Raw genomic sequence first — 16,037 nt, 5'->3', positions numbered from 1 at the left:
AGCTCTAATGATCACCAAACTTTTCCTTTGCTTCAGTATAACTCATAATAATTCATATTATTGCTTATTAAATTCTTTTTGTTTTTTTTTGAGACAGAGTCTCACTTTTGTTGCCCGGGCTAGAGTGCCGTGGTGTCACTTAGAGTGCTAGCACTTAGCTCACAGCAACCTCAAACTCCTGGGTTCAAGCAATCCTCCTGCCTCAGCCTCCCGAGTAGCTGGGACTACAGGCATGCGCCACCATGCCCAACTAATTATATATACATGTTATATATATATATATATATATATATATGTTTAGTTGGCCAATTAATTTCTTTCTATTTATAGTAGAGACGGGGTCTCGCTCTTGCTCAAGCTGGTTTTGAACTCCTGACCTTAAGCAATCCACCTGCCTCAGCCTCCCGGAGTGCTAGAATTACAGGCATGAGCCACCGTGCCCAGCCTGCTTATTAGATTCTTATCACCATACAATTACTCTTCCCAAAGCTATAATCCACTAACTTATTCAGCTGCTACCTCTGCTTTCTCTTCTTACTATTCTGTACCTTACTATTCAGTACCTTTTTGTGGGCTCTAGACAGACAAAGGAAGGATAAAATAATCACTCTTAAAAAAGCACATCCAGTCTGAGCAACACAGTGAGACTCCATTCCTATGAAAAATACAAAAATTAGTCGGCCATGGTGGTGTGCACCTGTAGCCCCAGCTACTCAGAAGGCTGAGGCAGGAGGATTGCTTAAGTTCTATAGGTCATGGCATTAATACCCTTAGATTTTGTGTGGTGTCCAGGAATCTGCATTTTTCAAAAGTGCCTGACTTGGGAGGCTGAGGCAGGAAGATTGCTTGAGTCCAGGAGTCTGAGGTTGTAGTGAGCAATGATGACAACACTGCACTCTACCCAGAGCAACAGAGAAAGACTCTGTTTCAAATAAATAAATAAATCCAAAGGTAGTAAAGGGTGTACAGTAAGAAAATAAGTGTCTCTCCCATCCCCGCCTCAACCCCTTAGTTTTCTTCTCCAGAGGCAATCACTGTTAGCAGTTTCCTGTGTAACCTTTGAGAGACAGTCTTTGCAATTATAAGCATAACCACACTTATGCATTCATATTTAAAACAAACAGCCATATACTACTCTGCACTTTATTTGTTCCCTTGTTATATTAATATCTTAGAGATCATTCCATATCAGCAAATACAAAGTGGTATCATCCTTTTTTTTTTTTTTTTTTAGACAGAGTCTCGCTTTGTTGCCCAGGCTAGAGTGAGTGCCATGGCATCAGCCTAGCTCACAGCAACCTCAATCTCCTAGGCTCAAGCAATCCTCTTGCCTCAGCCTCCCGAGTAGCTGGGACTACAGGCATGCGCCACCAAGCCCGGCTAATTTTTTGTATATATATTTTTAATTGGTCAATTAATTTCTTTCTATTTTTGGTAGAGATGGGGGTCTCGCTCAGGCTGGTTTCGAACTCCTGACCTTGAGCAATCCACCCGCCTTGGCCTCCCATAGTGCTAGGATTACAGGCGTGAACCACCGCACCCGACCGGCATCATCCTTTTTAACAACTACCTAGTTTTTGTTTCTGCTCCTAATTTATTTAATCAATCCCATATCAATAGGTATTTAGTTCTTTTAAAATTTTTTGCAATGAGACAATGCTGCAGTGAATGTGTAAATTCATTTTGCAAAGTACAAGTATATCTTAGAAAAATTTCTTAGTTTCTGAGGTGAGAAGGTAAAATTTTAATTTTGGTAGATATTACCAAATTGCTGTCCATAGATGCCATACCATTTTGTACACCTACCAGCAATGCATGAGCCTGTTGGTTTCCCCAAAGCCTTGCCATTATGAAGCATTAACTAACAACACAGTTTTTGTCAATCTAATAGGTTAAAGAGTTTAAAATTGCATTCATCTTATCATGAGGTAAGTATAATTTAATGTTTATAAATGCCATTCATAATTCTTTTTCTGTGAATTATTTGTTCAACTTCCTTCACCCCTTGTCTATTAGATTATCAGTAATTTTTCTTATCAATATATAAGGGCTCTTTCAATATTAAGGATGTTGTAAATAGTTTCTTCCCAGTGTGGTAGTGTTACACATGCTATCTTCTCTTAAATGGAGTTTAATTTATCAATCTTTTATCTGTGCCTCTGTATTCCTCAAGATGTTTGAGGGCTTTCTTCTTTCAAGTGGAGAGACAGACATCTTCCCTAATATCTGATCTCCACAAGCCTTGAGATTCACACTTTTATTTCCCCTGTTGGCACTTTCTGATAGGAGACTGAAAGACAGGCAGGGATTTAGTACCCATCCACTTGCTTTGCTGACCTTCCTATTCCAGTATCCCAAGTTCTTATGGATTTTGCTCTAATCCTCTCCCTTGCTTTCTTCATGGAGTTTCACGTGAACCCCACATTTGTTTGGCCTACCTTCAAGATTATATTCTCTTTGTAGTTCTAGCTTCAATTTGAAGTTTATGGAGATCAAAAAGAATTTTATTAATGTCCTTTCATAATCAACATGCCATTCAAACTGTGCTACTTTTTCTATTCCAGGGAAATTATACAACAAAAACTGTTCAGATTTTTTGCCTGATGGGGTGAGAATATGCAAAAGCTTGTCTAGCTGCTACGGATAAACAGAAAGCAAAAATGTTAGCATAATTTAAAATTAAACCAGACTTCAACTTTATCTGCAGAAATGACATGTAACAATTTTTTTTTTTAATTTTAATGTTCTTTCAGATACTTTATTCTGCAAATTTTTGTAGTTGATCACAGTTTGTTACATGTGGCAACACTGGATTATGTATAAAAAACATCAAGGGAATGTCTTTAAAGTTATGAAAAAACTTAGGCAGTGGTTTGGGACATGTGAAATAAAGCTATTGCTAGAAATTGAGGCCAGGTTTATTTTAGGCTTGACCTTTGGAAAAAAATACTAAAAATATACTGTTGTTCTTCCTTCTACTTCCACTCTTTTCAAAAGTCTGTCTCAAGAGCTACAGGGAGAACTACCTGGATAAGATGCCAGATACTAAAGTAACAGTTAATGTTCTACTTCTCACCCAGTTTCCTTTATGCTTTGATTTTCTCCTATATTAGCATATGGAAAGAAAATGACAAAGGAAAAACGATATAGAAATATCTAGCACAAGATAATTTAATTTTTCTCTATGCTTTCCAGTTCACTGAGCTAAAAGAAAAGCTACAGGTGTCAAAATAGCAAACACAAAAAAATTTAAATAGATATATTTAAAGTATGTGTATATATACATAAATGTATAGATATATATCTGTATATACACACACACACACACAAAAAAATTATACTTTCTATTCTAGTTACTCAAGAAAGAGAATGACAGAAAGGAGGCTTAAAATCCCAGTATAGAATTTCATATTGGCCTATTTTCTTATTCACCTACCCATAATTTAGGGAAGAGGTCTATTTCCTGTGACCTCAACAGAATATATTATTTGGCACATTCTTTCCTAACCGTATCTGCACAAAGGGCTAGCACTTCACTAGGTAGGTCTCTGGGCCTAAGTTTTCCCACCTAGAAAATGAGAGAGGTTGGAATGGAGGATTTCTAGACCCTTTCAGCCTTAAAATCTTATGAGCCAAATGTAATGGTCATTCAAGCAACAGCCCATCAGACAAATACGTGTATTTCCAATGTCTAGGTATTTTCTTCATATATATATATAAAGTGACATACAGTTTTTCTTGAACAGATAATGGTAATCCATCATCTTTAAAGGAGAAGATAATTTGGGGGGCATTTATCATGAATTCTTAGTACTCAATCTCATATACTGGTGAAACATATTCAAATGACCATCTACCAATATTTTATTTCCTGAAACTTATTTTTATTTACTTAAACTTATTTATACTTATTTGAATTTATTTTAAGTTTAAGAGTTAAATTGTATACTTAATGCTCTCTCTAATCCAGTCATCCCTTAAGGATTTCTGGATATTAAGCTTCTTGGGTTTGGCCTCCTTCTGCCTTTTGTCAGCTTCTATAGATTTTCTGAGACATTGGCCCTGTCAGATGGAATTCCCTCATGCAGTAAAAAAAAAATTAGTTTCTACTTTTAAGGAATCTGCCAAATAACTCTCAGAAAGAATCACTGGACTTTCTGTTCCCTCTAATTCACCACTTCATTAACATAATCCTTATAATTTGCAGATATTGAATATTTTTATTATGATTTATTTTAATACAAAAACTACACTGATACACAAAGTAAGTGAACACAAACTCACAAGAGAACGGCTTGACCTAACCCACCAGGAACTTCATCGTAAGACCATCATGACCCAATACACTCAATTCCCTGTAATATTTAAGTTGGATCTTTTCATAACAATGCATCTTGGGCTGTTTTCTACTTTTCCCTTTAAAAATCAATTCAACACTAAGTCATATTCCATTCCTAACAAAGCTGAATTCACCCATCCAACTTTCACTACCCTAACCTGTCTTGCTCCTATTTTATAACATTTAAGTGTCTCCATGACAAGAGGACTTGTTTAAAGCCTTCTCTGCTTTGAAAAAAAAAAAAAAAGACAATAAAATAGAACTGCATTTAAACTAACTGTTCTTTGCAAGGGCTGCATTTTTTTTCTACAGCACTCTAAACTCAAGGAGGTCTAAACATAAATCTGGAAAAAGTTTAGGGAACAAATGAAAAAATAGCTACTTCATGCAAATTCTAAAACCAAAGCCAGATCTACCCCCCACACATGCATACATATTCAATAGTGACTTGGTTTTGGTAGATCCTATTTTAGGTAGACCCTTGAGGGCAGATAATGTTTATTACCCAGTATTTAATATGGTGCTTGGCACATGCCAGGTGTTCAATAGATGGTGGCTGTATGAAAAAGAAAGACATTTGATGTGTCCATGTTACCTGCACATTAGACCCATAAAAAATGGTCTCCTCTCTGTGAAAGACATCAGATTGGGTTCAGTAATCAAATGAATGGATGCAAAGTTCATGAAAAGTTAGAACTACCAATTCGAGTAACTGAGACATACATCATATCCATTATCCCTAAAATTAATGTTAGTTAATTTTGGTTAATGTCTTAACCAAAGCTGCTATGTCCATTCTGGATTTCAAATTATTAAACATTTTACATCTATTCAGGGAATGTAAGAAATGTGTAGTTGAAACAAAGAATGTAGATAATGCATCTAAATAATAGATGCTGTAGGCTCCTCTAATACCAGCAAGATGTTCTCCAAATCACTATGCCAGGGAAAGGAAATTGAAGACTATATTCTGTTGGAGAAAACCATACAGCCACCAATTACTATACCAGCTGATGCAAAATCAGTAAGAAAATAAAGTTAGAGATAATGAAAAGATGTCAGGAAACATAAGCAAAGTTAGAAGAAAATTTTAGAATATAAGCAAATACTGAAAACCTATCACAATATTTATAAAATAAATAACCAGATAACATAACATTCAATCAAAATGATGCTATATACTCTTCTAGATTAGCCTTAGAAAGGCCGTCTTTCCTTGTCCTCACAGAAGAACACAAGCAACACTATGATAATGAGCAGAACTTATCTTTTTCAAGGGGGTGCATGTGAGAGAATATAAATGCACGTGCCATTGCCTTGACACACCCATGGGGAACAGGATGAAAATAAGCATTATCCCTAAAGGTACTAGTCCCTTAATCATATCTTGTTTTCTGCACTCATGTGAGGTGGCTGTCACTACTTTCATTTTAGATGTGCAATAGATAAGGATCAGAGGTTCCTCCCCCCAAAAATCACACACAACCAGTAAACTGTCAAGTGGGATTTGATTTCCACCCCTGTGATTTAATCTCAGCACACTCTCAACTCCATAAGCTCTACCTCACGGTCAGTGCTGAAACATCTTCTTATCGTCTTAACTCAGATATTAATTGCCTCCTTTACATTAGTAAATAACAAATACCACCAATGAAGTCCATGTAATCTTCCCTCTCACATACTTTTCCACACTCAGGCGGATATACATCATTAGAAGGTTGCACTCAACTTCAATGTGAATGTCCTAACTGCTCACCAGCTCCAAGCCCACGTTTTTAATAGTGAGCTTGGATTTCTAATGCTGCATACTTGATATGTCTAAACTACACTAGAAGCTCTCACAGCAACTTCCCTACTTCTTTGCATTATAGTCAAGCATTTTTGACTCTTTCCTCCTCTTCTTATCTAGGATCATAAACCTTGGATTCTTCTCCAATACACTTTTATTTTATTTTTTTCATTTTTTGATATTTTTTTGAAACAGGGTCTCTCTGTGTCACCTGGGCTAGAGAGCAGTGGCATCATCATAGCTCACTGTGACCTCAAATTCCTGGTCCCAAGAAATCTTCCTGTCCCAGCCTCCCGAGTAGCTAGGACTACAGGCACCGCCACCAAGCCTGGCTAGTATTTCTATTCTTAGTAGAGATGGGGTCTGGCTCTTGCTCAGGCTGGTCTCAAACTCCTGGCCTCAACCAATCCTCCCATCTTGACCTCCCAAATTGCTAGGATTATAGGCATGAGCCATTGCACCTGGTCCCAGTGCATTTTTAAATCCACTCTTTCCTTTAGCTTTCTCCAAACTTGAGAAGCCTCATCTCAATCAGCTGCCTCCTAATTAGGGGCACTGCACTGTATCTCTTCCTCTGCCCCTAACCCATCAGTTCCCCAGACTTATTTTATAAACAGTTGGAAAATTTTCCATGGTTCCCTCCACTTTGGTTTGTATCAGTCAAAGATAGCCTTCCTCTTCTTAGCACGGCCACTTCCTGCTCATCTCACAAATCCCTTCCATGAACTCTTGGTAATTCATGCCTATACACAGGGACTGTTTCCTCATCCTTCAGCTAGTATGTTGTGGGTCTTTTGGTAGAGAAGCCTATTGTCTTGTGACAACTCTATTGTCCATAGTTTCTTTTTCCATCGACCTTTAAAATTAACAGCACTGGTCCAGGCATGGTCCTCTTTCTTTTTTTTTTAATACAGTAGTCCCCCCTTATCCACAGTTTGAATTACCCTCGGTCAACTGTGGTCTGAAAATAGGTGAGTACAATACAATATTTTGAAAGAGAGAGACAGACTACATTTACATAACTTTTATTACAGTATATTGTTATAATTGTTCTATTTTATTATCAGTTATAATTGTCAATCTCTTACTGTGCCTAATTTAGAAATTAAACTTCATTATAGCGATGTATGTATAGGCAAAAAGTATACATAGGGTTTGGTACTATCCACAGTTTCAAGAAGCCACTGTGGGATGTGGAACATATACCCTTCAGATAAGTGGAGACAACTGTATGGTGATCATCTGTGAACTTCCCATCAAACCCAGTGCTAGGTCATTACCAATAACTTATTTTCACCTATTTGCTCCTCCCCATGCTATACTCTGGGTTCACCCAATAGATAACTGCAATCTGAAGTTTTATGTTCATCATTCTCTTGCTTTTTAAAAAAATATGTGTATTTCAACACATACATGCATACAAAAAATGTATGTTATATGTGTTTGCTTATTTTCCTGGCTCGTATAAATTAGTGCAACCATTTTGGAATATAGTTTGTAAATACCTAGTAAGTTGAATATTCACATACCCTATGAACCAGCAGTTTTATTCATTAGTATTTACCCAAGAAAAACACATGCACATGTGCCCCAGGAAACATGGATGATCAAAGCAACACTGTTTGCAATATTTTTTAAATTAAAAAAAAAAGGAAACAAATGGCTACTGGCAGAATAAAGAAACATATTGTGTTATAGGACACATAATGGAATACTGTACTGTAGTAAGAGTTAACGAACTACAACTACATAAATATGAATGAACTTCAGAAATATAATGTTGAGTGAAAGAAAAAAAAGTCTCAGAAGTGAATGCATAGCATGAGACCCTTTTTTCCCCCAAGAGAATAATAAATAAAATAATACATAAAAAATTGTTTTAAAACTTTTTTTAAAAGTATAATTATTACTTAACCTTTTCAGGAAAAAAAATCTCTTTTTGAGAATTTATACCTTATGTTTCCAAAGTAAATCTTCTCTCTGGTCCAATAGTTTCCATGAGTAAAGTCACATGAAACTTTTATCTACTTATGCATTTTGCCTAATTCTATATGTCCAGTGGTACTACAGACCTCCAACCACAAACATTTCATCTTGGAAGGAATTTACCCTTCTTCTTTAAGTAATATTAAAATAAGATTAAAGCAATCTAGGAATTAGAAAACTCACATATTATGCAATCCCGTCAAGACCAACAGAACTACATCATACTATAAGCCAAGAGACATTTGATAAATCATCATAATTTGAAACTAAGGTATCCCCAAAGGTAATCCATCCACTGAATGTATAATCGAGTTATCAACATCACAACAACTGAAATATTATTAAACACAAGCAAAACAGAATTTTTAGGCTTTCTAAAAGGAAAGTTTTTAATTTCAAAATATTTTGTTTTTACCTTGAGAAAAAATTATTTTTAGGGGAAAATATATGAAATCCAGCTGCAAAAGAATATTAAGAATAATATTCTGCCAATCAGTGCCTTTTTTGTAACCCAATGAGAGCTATGCATATTCTCTGTAGGCGATTATAGCGGAGTTACACTGCAGCTTCCCTTCGACCTTGGGAACCCTGCTCACTCTCAGAGTTACTGCGAGGTCTTCAGTTTCATTTATTATTAGTCTTTGTATCTGCAATGCTGTAACATTCGATAGGAATATCATCAACATTGAGAGCCTGCAGTACCCAAAACTGTAGAAATGCTTCCAAAAAACAAAGTGTGTGTGTGGGGGGGGGGGGGATGGAAGAAGGGGAAAAAAAGAAAAAAACAAGAGAAAACAAAGTTAATGGTATTAAGATGGAAAATTTCTTAATTTTACCTGTGAAGACTGCACTTACTAATCAGTTCTGTGATATAGATAACTACCATTAACATGCAAATTTTTCAATGTAAAAAAAGAAGTCCCAAAAAATTATTGTTATTTTGAAAATAATCATAACTGAAAATAATATAAAATTTGCTAAACGTAGCCCAGCAATTTAAATATGGAAATTCTTATAGAGAAAAAGCCTTATAGGACTTTGTGTCCGGAAGAGAGAAATAACCTGGCGACCCAGTGGGTTCACTTAGTTTCGTGTCATTTGCTTCATGTCCATTATGTAATGCTTTCCCCCAGCTTTAGGTCCCTATGTTTAAACAACCGTTCAGGTATATCTCAAAACTGCCACAAAATCAGAATCTGGCTATAACTTTCAAAAACCAGCTTAAAAGGTGCCTTGCGGACGCGTCTATATACGCTAGAGGCTTTAAGGAAAAATCTGCTGGTGTCATTACTTCTTCCCGGCTTCCTCCCCAGGTCTTCCGTCCCCTCCTCCCCCAGCATCCCCGGCGACACGGTCTGCGGGCAGCTCCCGGTTCGCTGCAGGGGAAGCACGTCTTGACTGCAATGCAAACCCTGTCCCGGTCTGAACCTCGGAAGGCAGACTCGGCCCCGGCCGCGGGTGTGGACGAGGGCTGCAGGGGCGCCAGCAGCGGCGGGCAGGGGAGCCCCGCGAGGGCAGTCCGCAGTGCACGCGCACAATAACCCCAATGCACAACTTCCCCAGCCGCTCCTCCCGGTCCCCGGATTCCCTGAAAGGTGCGGCGTAGGCGTTAGCCAGCGCGGGCGCGGGCGCTCTCACCCGCGCCGGTTCGCTTTTCCGCTGACAATTACATCAGTCCTTCCCTGCCCCGCTTCCATCCCCAGCCAGCCTGCGGGGAGCAGGGGCGCCGGCGGCGCTGGGGAATGCGGGCGCGAGCGCCCGGCGGCCGGAATTCCCAGGCAACGAGGGGAGGGAGGGCGGCGAGCGAGATCCGCGACACAGACGCCCCCTCCCACCCGGCCGCGGGAACCGACTGCCGCGGCCGCCCCCTTCCCGGCCGCCCGGCTATCCGGCCCAGGGAGCCCCCAGGGGGCCGGCGGTGCCTGCGGGGCCCGAAGCTGCGGCTGCCCACCCGCGCGTCCCTCCGGGTCCTCGGCCCACCGGACGCGCACAAAGCCCCCGGGCGGCGGTGCGGGCTCCGCTGTGCCCGCCCCGGCATCCCCTCCGCAGCCAGGACACCTACCTAGAGGGCGAGCAGCGGCGCCGGAGCTGCTGCGGTGGCTGCGGCGGGAAGCGGGCGGCGGGAGCCGGCGGCGCGGGCGGACGGGCGCGCGGCTGGCGGAGGAGCGGAGGCGCGGGCGCCGCCTGCACCGAGCCGCGGTCTCCGGCACCGACAGCCGTGGCGGCCGCCGTGCTGCGCCTCCAGTGGGCCGCCGCGCCGCAGCCCCTCCTCTCCCACGGGCGGGGCGCGCTGGCGGGGCGGCGCTCCCGGCTCCCCGCCCCCGGCTCCTGCTCGTCCGCCGGGCTGGAGCGCAGTGGCCGGCGACCCGCGCGCGGGCTGCGCACCCACCTTGCCGCGCGCCCCTCCCTGCGCCGCCCGACGAGCGAGGACCCGGCGCACTGCGCCCCAGTCACGCGGGGTCCCCCAGCGTGGGCTCGCCCCGTGGGAAGCCCTGGTGTCCGGAGATCACCCTCCGTGGAAACCCTGACAGGGCATCCGCGGGCCTGAGCGCCCTAGGGGCGCCCCCGCTCGCGCAATCCGGCGGAGGTGGGCCAGCCGGGCTCCAAAGGGGTGGCCCCGATGGCTCCAGAGCTCAGCTCCGAGATAGGAGAGCAGAATTCCAAGGGAACTGCTGCCTGGCGGCCTCTCCTCCGCGCTGCCAAGCCCCTGTCCCTGGGCGCCCTTTGGGGGCCATCATTCAATAAATCTACAGGACTGTGTGTGTCAGCTCTCCGTCCCTGTCACTCGGGAGTAGAAACTTCTCAGGCCCAGAGAAACTCTTGGGTTCTGTGAAAGGAAGGGCCAGTTGCTTCAAGCCCCTGTCAAAACTGAGCAAATCAGTCCCACCTCACGTCAACCCTTCTCACTGTTTTAAACCCTTCCATGCTTAAAATCATTCCCGGCCTGTGTCCCAGAGCAGATTAATTTAAAGGCAAATTTACTGGACGGGAGAGAGCAATTTAAACATTTGAAAGACGTTTCTTCTGTAAACAGGTGACTGAGGAAATATCAGTATTTCAAGACATTTCTGTCATCACCATCTTCAGGCGAAAAAAAATCCAGAGAACATTGGGCATAATAGGAACTATTACAGAACCCTGCTGGGCTGCTTTGTGGGCTCTCTAGGGGGTCTGGATTGGATGAGTGGGGAGAGGAGTGCCTCCAAAAATTAAAGATATTGCTACCCACTGAGGCAACTGTGATGGCATTTCACTGTTCCCTGCACTGATAAAATCCTGACTTACTATGAAACACAGTCAACTATATGCATTCATTTCCACGTGCAGTTTCTCTGGAATCTCCAATCCCACCTTTGAATTAGCTTCTTCCATTCTGACTAGCAACGTCCTCATATTGTCGTGTCATACAATAATAGATGCTGGACCCTGTGACTTACCGGGTTTCATCATAACTCCTTCCCTATGAAGACAGGCTCCTCAGGGAACAGTTGCCACACTGACCCTCACTTGATCGGAGCCACCACCTTTTGACTCCTCCCTCCATCCGCGTTCCATTGACAGAAACGCTACTAAAACTGCTTTCTCACTTAAAGAAAAAAAAAAAGCCAAACCCCATATATTAAAAATATACAAAAGTGTGAAAGGAAACGAGAGAGAGTACACACAGCATACAGAGACTTTCACCTGAAGAAGTAATTCTCAAAATTTTTCACTGAACCCCTATAGCACAGACCCATAAACTGTGGGTGAAGAGGAGGGAACTACCACAATCTAAATCTCATATTTCATTTCAAGAATATTTGCACACTTTTCACTCTATTCCATAATCTGTGTGTGTTATTACTTTTAAAAATGGTTTTAGGCCGGGAGTGGTGGCTCATGATGGTAATCCTAGCACTCTGGGAGGTTGAAGTGGGAGGATAACTTGAGGTCTGGAGTTCGAGGCCAGCCTGAGCAAGAGCAAGACCCTGTCTCTACTAAAAATAGAAAAATTAGCTAGCATCATGGTGTGTGCCTGTAGTCCCAGCTACCTGGGAGGCTGAGGCAGGAGGATTGCTTGAGCCTCAGGAGTTTAAAGTTACTATAAGCTAGACTGACCCCATGGCACTCTAGCCCAGGCAACAGAGCAAGACTCTGTGTCAAGAATAAATAAATAAATAATAAAATAAATAAATACAAATGGTTTTAAACACCAGTAGCGGGGGAAGTCTCCTACCTGTCTCATTGATTAACGATCAAGTAAGATGTAATGGAACTACACCGATCTACCTTGAGAAACGGGTGGATTAAAGAGAGCTAAATGTGCAGAGCTACAGATCAAGGCAGTTTCTTTACTCTGCACATCATAATATTTTGAACACTCAGACTGGCACAGATATGTAAATATGAATAACAGGCTTTTCACTGCATTTTGAGCCATGGCAGGGTTATTGCTCAGAAAAGTGCCAGAGAGCAATGTTTTCATTAATTGTGATTTCTCGCTGAGAGTTTAAGGCACAAGTCACATGTTGACTAAAAGGATCTCTGCTCTCCTGATCCATCCCTTTTGTCTCAGAGAAATACTTGTTCATGGGCTTTTTCGGTAAAGAAAAATAACGATGTTTTTAAAATACTATTCATGCTATAATTCCACCACATACAAATGAACTGAGCCTCATGCGAATCCTAGTCCCCACCATCAGTTCCTCCAACTCACAGTTCATTTTCATTGCAGTTTTTTTAGTGGATACTATTTTAGCTGAGTTTTCTTAGGAAGGCCCGAGTGCTAATGCTTCGTTGAAAGATGCAAACCCAGGCCATCAACAATGGAGAAAAGGGGAAGTGAGACAGGGAAGAATAGGAAACAAATACATGGTGATGTGTTACCAGCCCGGCCCGTGCTTCATAAACCTGAAAAGACACAGCCAATTGCTTGGCCATATAAAGAGTCTGTGGACAGGCTCTATGGAAGACAGTGCCTTAGAATAGTCTATCAAAGACAGGACCAAGGAAGAAATTTACCTGCAAGCTACCTCCCTTCTCCTGTGGGTCAAAATTTACCCTACTGGTTGTGAATCCCCCGCTTCCAGAATGAATCATCTGACCTCTTTGGCAGGTTCCAGAGAAACAAATCCCATGTTCTGCAGCCAAGGTATGGTACTTGTGTTGGGTTGTCCCAAAGACACATTGGTTATGCTAGAAACGAATGTTTCCTCAGATCCCCCTCCCTGGATGCTGTACGTCTATATTTGTCCAGATGGACAAAATTGAAGCTGCCTAAGCTTAGGAAGGAAAAGTTAAGCAGCAGCCATTACATTCTGAAAGTCGTCATTGGCTAGAGGTGGCAGGAGACAAATGCCACTTCTAACCAATGAGATGAGATGCAAGAGAGTTCCTGTTTGTTCTCACTCTTTCCTGCTCTGCATTCCCCTCCGATGAATGACTGACCACAGGCCTAGCTAACAGACCCTTCACAGAGACTCCCAGAGGCAGAGGTCACAAAGACCCAACCACCTTCTGCAGATTTCTGCACCAGCCTTGGGCGGTCTCACTGCAGCAGCTGGAAGTGCCTAGTGTTCAGATTCCCCTGCAAGCTTGGATGATTTGCCTGAACCAGGGCTGGTCTCTGATCCTTCCCTGCTTTTCAGACTTTTACCTCTCCGGCTTCTCCCACAAATGTGAAGATCTATCTCCTGTAATAAATTCCTTATTCAACACACTCATAAAGGTCCTGTTTCCCTGATGGAAACCTGTCTCCCAGAAGCTGAGGCTCATTCTGCTTCAGGAGGCCAACACTGGGGCAGAGCAAAGAGCTCAGAAACCTGGAGAGATGTGAGGCAGAGAGACTCTGAGGAGGTACTTTACCTGTGCTTTATTCAAGCAGCAAAAATATTCAGAGTTTTGCTTTGTATTTGTTCACTGAGAATGTCAGCGTTGGAAGTATTTTTATTATTACTAAATTAACCTACTTTGGAGAATCACTTTCATATCATCAAAATTAATAATGACTTATTTTATTTTTGTTGAGACATCATTTTAGCTGTTTGATTGGAAAACAATAGATGAAAACTTGGTTGGAAAACCTGACCAGCTATGGGAGCATCCTATCTGAGTTTCCTATTTTGTTATAAATTTGAACATAAGGGTGAGCATTCCCTTTGTAATTTGCTTTTCTAAAAGTAGATTTTTTAAAAGATTTGCCATTTTTACCATACCAAAGGAACGCAAATGGCAAACCCTTTAAAACAATGATTTCTTGAAGGAAGGATGTAATATTCCTTAGTGCTTTGAGGGGTGAGAGGCCTTGATCTCACCTTACCTGCAGACTACTTGTCAGATTTGGTGCTGCCTTTGGATATGCACATCCATCTCTCCCTCACCTGATATGATACTCCCTAAAAATCACATATATTGTTGAACTTTTCTTACCAAGAATATTGCCATCAAGAACTCCTGGGTAAGCATCCAGAAGTCTGAGCTCCATTTAGTCCAATAGCCTTTATTGCCACAGTCTCATAATCTGCCCAGAAGACTTACTGATCCAGCCCAGAGAAGAATATTGTTGTATCCACTTCAGAGTGAAACTTTCATCCAGAGTGTTTATGAAAGTGCCTAAAAGGATAGGGGATTAGGATTTTGTTGAGCTTATTCAGACAGGTTAACCCGTTACAGGACGGGGTAGGTACCTGTTTCATTTATTTAATTCAATAAATACTTTTTGAGTGCCTGCTATGTATTAGGCATTATTCTAGGTGCTTGAGATATTACGAGCAAGCAAAACAAAGACCATGCCCCCATGGAGCTTACGTTCTAGCAGAGGAAGATAGACAATAAACAATAGACCTAACAGACGTGTAAATTACACAGTATATTAGAAACTTAGCTTATTAAAATTAGTATATTATATATCATAGTGATATGGAAAATTTTTTTAAAAGTTGAGCATGTTAAGAGGAAGGAGGGTTACCAAGTTGCAATATTAAATGATGTGGCCAATCCGGGCCTCACGGAGAAGAAGACACTTGAACAAAGACTTGGAAGAGATGAGGGAGTGAGGCAGATACACAAGAATGGGAGTTTCCCATTCCAATCAAAGAGACCAGCCCTCACAAAGTAGGTGGAGTGAGCGTGTGGTATTCTGGGAGGGGCAAAGAGGCCAGAGCCCCTGAAACAGAGGTTCTGGGGGAGTGAGGTAATGGGGGCTGGATCACGGAGGGCCTGTGGGCATAGTGAGGGCTTTGACTTTTACTCTGAGTGAGTAGGTGATCCATCACAAGAGTCCATGCAGAGGAGTGAAGTTATTTGACTCAGGTTTTACAAGAGCAACTCTGCTGTGTTGAAAACAGCCTCAAGGTGGGCAAAGCTGAAAGCAAGGAGGCAACCATGGCTGTCATCCTGATTAGCGATAAAGGTGGATCAGAACCAGGTGGTACAGCGGGGGTAATAAAAAGTGGTAGAATTTAACCATCCTTTTCTTGGGGTGGGGCCACTGTCCAATGAGCACCAAATGAGGGCAGTACTGCTAACGCCTACACAACATACACAACACACCTGCATCAACTAGAGCTTTGCTTTAATTCAGTGCAATTTTTGGAAAAAAAGAAAAATCTCTTTTCAAAAAAAAAAAAAAAAAGAAAGAAGAAGTGGTAGGATTTGGCATGCATTTTTAAAGTAGAGCCAATTGGATTTTCATTCTCATGGATTGGATCGTGCTGATAAGTGTTCGCATGAGTTATGTTGAGACTTATTTTCACTGTACTGTTCACTCATCGGTAAGGTCATGGGAAGGAAACGTAGGGCCCTCCTGCCTACAGCTAGCAGGAATGCTAATCACTGGCAAAGATCCTAATACCTGACAGTGACCGTTATAAGTGCTGCTACCATTGTCTGCCCAACAAACAACAGTGCTTCATTCTCTGGGCTTTTATAAAATGCACACACACT

At 41.8% G+C, this 16,037-nt stretch overlaps 1 protein-coding gene and 1 pseudogene across 10 annotated transcripts in view; one reads left to right on the top strand and one right to left on the bottom strand.

Moving 5' to 3' along the window:
- The window catches only part of OSBPL6 (oxysterol binding protein like 6), a 197,280-nt gene extending 186,930 nt beyond the window's left edge, over positions 1-10,350 (bottom strand). For 8 of the 10 annotated variants that reach the window (XM_012785862.2, XM_012785863.2, XM_012785868.2 and 5 more), the window contains exon 1: positions 10,177-10,350. The gene's annotated coding sequence lies outside the window, so the exon portion shown is untranslated. The remainder of the gene's footprint in view (positions 1-10,176) is intronic. The other 2 variants (XM_012785870.2, XM_012785872.2) reach the window with 1 other exon arrangement.
- A 5,206-nt stretch (positions 10,351-15,556) lies between these two features.
- Positions 15,557-15,691, top strand: LOC142872451 (uncharacterized; annotated as a pseudogene).
- Positions 15,692-16,037: the final 346 nt, after the last annotated feature.

The sequence above is a fragment of the Microcebus murinus genome, chromosome 8, assembly GCF_040939455.1.
Source record: "Microcebus murinus isolate Inina chromosome 8, M.murinus_Inina_mat1.0, whole genome shotgun sequence".
Taxonomy (NCBI): domain Eukaryota; kingdom Metazoa; phylum Chordata; class Mammalia; order Primates; family Cheirogaleidae; genus Microcebus; species Microcebus murinus.
The sequence above is the reverse complement of the archived record's forward strand: the minus strand, read 5'-3'. Positions and strand labels throughout refer to the sequence as shown.